The sequence below is a fragment of the Helianthus annuus genome, chromosome 6, assembly GCF_002127325.2.
Source record: "Helianthus annuus cultivar XRQ/B chromosome 6, HanXRQr2.0-SUNRISE, whole genome shotgun sequence".
NCBI lineage: Eukaryota > Viridiplantae > Streptophyta > Magnoliopsida > Asterales > Asteraceae > Helianthus > Helianthus annuus.
In genome coordinates, this window is record NC_035438.2 from 67,675,078 (window position 1) to 67,679,277 (window position 4,200).

The window sequence follows — 4,200 nt, forward strand, 5'->3', positions numbered from 1 at the left end:
CCGCTGGTACTTCCTATATATAAGTGCTTTTAATACATTATATGTCGTTGCTTTAACTAGATCACTTGGGCAAGGTTATTGAAACAAAGATATATTACAAGGTTTTTCCAATGATATATATATACTAATCGAGTTTTTATTCAAAAAACGATTTACAATTTGGGTTTAATTAAACAAATGTTTTGGAGTTAAGAATCATGGCTACGAGATTTTATAAACTGTAACCAATTTGATTTGAGTTGGTTAGTTATGTCGCAATACTATACTTTTCAAAACAAGGTTTTTAATAAGTATTGCAACATGTAAAACGAGCCATGAATCTGAAACTCATACAAAACCTATGTACTCGCCGGCATTTTTATGCTGACGTACCTATTTTCACATGTGTTTCAGGTACAATAGTTGATGATGCTTGATGATGATATTGGTGTACTCTCACATAGGAATGGACAGGCCTTAGCGACTTTAAAACTTGAAAGATAACAGTTGTATTTATCTAATTTGTATCAAAAACATTTAGTTCAATAATTCAATAAAACAAAACTGTTTACTCCATGGTTGTGAAACAATGATTCTGTTACAACACTCCCCGACGTTTCCACCACGTTTTGTTGTTTTACGTGGTCGGGGTGTGACAGAAAAGTGGTAATAATGAGCTTGACAGTAGGTATTTATAGAGTTCCCAAAGTGGAAAGGGCTGGTCGATCGGTTGGCAGGCCGGCCGACTGGCTGGTCGATCGGTCAGCTGCCTGGTCGATCAGTCAGTTGTTTTGATGAGTTTTGCTGTATCGATTTCGATTGCGAGCGATGCGAATGCGATAGAGTTTCTTATTCAAATTACTTTTAATCCCAACTACTCCTATCTTGCACTATCTCTTCTATAATAATTATCATACCGTTTCGATTGCTATTTGGTTCGATTGCGATTAAGTTTCGATTGCTATTCGATTGATTACCACGCATAACATAAATAAACATGCACAAGTAACACATAAGGCACACACACACACACATATAACAATAATCAAAATGCGTAGTTCGAGTTGCGAGTTCGATTGCGATTCGATGTTGATTAAATTAGATTGAGTAGCGTTTAGTGGGCTTGATCGCATTGTTACTTCCTATTATTCATAGTCGTAAAGCGATTCGTAGCGATAAGTATACATCAAGTATTGCGATTCTTAACAATTACTTCACATAATACAACAAACGGAAGGCATAAATTAGACTATCTACGAGTCAAAGAAGTCAAAACAGGAATTGAGCAAGGAGTGACAGATCGTAATTAGCAATCTTTTCTTCCTTTGACTTCAATCTTGACTTTGACTTTGACTTTCGAAACACGGGGTGTTACAGCCTCCCCTAGTTGAGGGAATTTCGTCCCGAAATTAGGCTGAAGCCGTAACACACAACTGTGGGTAGTTCGTCTTCATGTCGCTTTCGAGTTCCCAAGTGAACTCTGCGCCTCGTTTGCCTTCCCATCAGACTTTCACAATAGGAATGTGCGAGCGTCTGAGCTGCTTGGTTTGGCGATCCATGATTTCGACAGGCTTCTCCACGAAGTGTAGTGTTTCGTTTATTTGGAGGTCATCAAGAGGTACAATTAAATCATGCTCAGCCAGGCACTTGCGGAGGTTCGAAACATGGAAAGTCGAGTGGACATTACTAAGTTCTTCCGGTAGTTCGAGTCTGTAGGCGACTTTTCCGATCCTTTCTAGAACCTTAAAAAGTCCAACATATCGAGGCGCTAGTTTCCCTTTCTTGCCGAATCTGACCACACCCATCCAAGGAGATACCTTTAGGAGTACGTAGTCGCCAACATCAAATTCAAGGGGCTTGCGTCGTCTATCGGTGTAACTTTTCTGTCAACTTCGAGCTTTCAACAAGTTGTCTCGAATTTGGAGGACTTTGTCAGTCGTTTCTTGCAATAGCTCAGGACCGGTTAATTGCGAGTGACTTGTTCGTGCATACGTCTGTCGACTTCGTCTTGTATCGAGTCTTATGTATAGATTAGATGGAGCAAATCTCAAAGTACGAGAAAATAGGATTTGTGTGATGAAAATCCATTTCGCACGAAATGGCTAGGCCATTTCGTACGAAATGACAATTGTCCATTCCACACGAAATGGTTCATAGTCATTCAGTGCGAAATGCATCGCCTATATATACCTGAGTTGCCAATTCGTTTGGGATAGTTCTGATTCCGGTACCGAGGTGCTGCCGAAGTGTCTACTGCCTGTAATCGTTGTTATATCAATATACAAGACTATTTTAAGTGATTCTTTGTGCAAATCATGCTGATTCAAAGTCGATACGTTTGTTTCCGCCTCTCGTATTGATTAGAACTCTTCTAAACGACTCGTTTTGGTCGTGCAAACGATCCTACAAGTGGTATCAGAGCTCAGGAGGAAGAGTTCTTACCATATCGACCTGATTTCACCAAAATTTCTGACTTCGACACATTCTTTTTCAAAATTAACAAGATTTTACGGTTAAAATGGATTCAATTTCACATATAACATGCAAAACAAAGTTTTAATCAATCCTCAAAGGAATCAGACCTAAAATTGAACTAAAACCTGGTCAATTTTATCAAAAACCGGCCGATTGGATGACGTCAGCATGATTTCGCACGAAATGGATTTCCATTTCGCTTGAAATTGTCATTCTGTTTGAAAGTGACTTCATTTCGCTTGAAAGGTATTTCCATTTCGTACGAAATGGTCCAGTAGATTTCCATTTCGTACGAATTGACCCACAGCTCCATTTCGCACGAAACAGAAGTTCATTCCGCACCAAAAGTTCATTTCGTTTGAATCATTTCGCATCAAAGTAATCCATTTCGTTTGAACATTGTAATTTGTGAGCTTTCAAAACCGAAACATGGAAGAAGAGTTTTACAACGCGTTTGCTACTACTCCAACTGCCCCAGTCACAGCTGCAGAAACAATTGAAATTGAAAATGAAACTGGAACTTTTCAAAAGCCTCCAAAGCTTCTGTACATTGAAGATTTTAAAGGATGGCAGAATAGGTTTGAAAACTGCGTGCAAGCTTACAAGTTTGATGCATGGTGCTCGTTAGATGTAGATTACGTTAAACCGATAGATGACTGTGGAAATGAAAAACCTTTAAGTGAATATTCAGCGCAAGAGAAGTTAAAATACACCAGTGAAAAATTGATGATTAGCATTCTTCAACAAGCGGTAAAAGAAGATATTTTTGTTTTGCTTCAACATGAGGAAATTGCTAGATCAATTTGGTTGGCGTTGATTCAGAAGTTTAAGGGAAGTGCTGATATGATAAAAAATAAATGTGCATTGTTAAAGAAATCATTTGATATGTTTGTAGCTTTTGAAGATGAAACGACTAAGAAGACTATCGATAGATATTGTCATCTTGTTCAGGAAATGAGAAGATTGGAGATCAAAAAGGAAGACGATGAATGGGTTGATAAGCTTGCGGATGCACTACCACAGAATAAATAGGGAACGTATTTGCTTATTTTGAAACATATGAGAAAATCTGAAAGTATGAATTTGAGTAAGTTTATTCAGAAGATTGAAGAACATGAATTGGATGTTCAGAAAACTGCTATCATGAATAATCCAAATGCTCAACAAGATGTTAGTCTATATTACAGAGGAAGCAAATTTGAGACTACTCCGAGTCCGAAGATTAAAACTGCTTTCAGCGCTGATGGTTCTTCTGGAACAAAAGTTAGTACTGTAACTCAGAGTGGTGGATATTCGTCATCATATTCAAGTTTTGATCCGAATTTCACAACACCAAGTCCTCAACGACAGAATTCAACAAATCTGCAATGTAATGTTACCTTGAATATTCAAAATGGTCAAAATCTCTCTCCAGAAGTGGCTAAGCAACACATGGCATCACTTGCTACCATGTTAGAGTCTTATGAAAGCTTAGTTGCTGGAAGAATTGGAAATCCAATGCTAACTAAAGAGGATTATGACCAGATTGATGTTGAGGAACTTGAGTTGATGGACATCAAGTGGTGTTTAGCAAATGCTGTAAGAAGAGCAGAAAAATTCACACAAATCACCGGAAGAGATAATCTTCGTGATTGTAACACCTCGAAATTTTGTGTCCAATAATGTATTGACATGTGTCTTAAGTTTACACGTGGCGTTTCATATTAAATAAAGGACTAATGTTGACAAACCTTGAAAGTATATAAA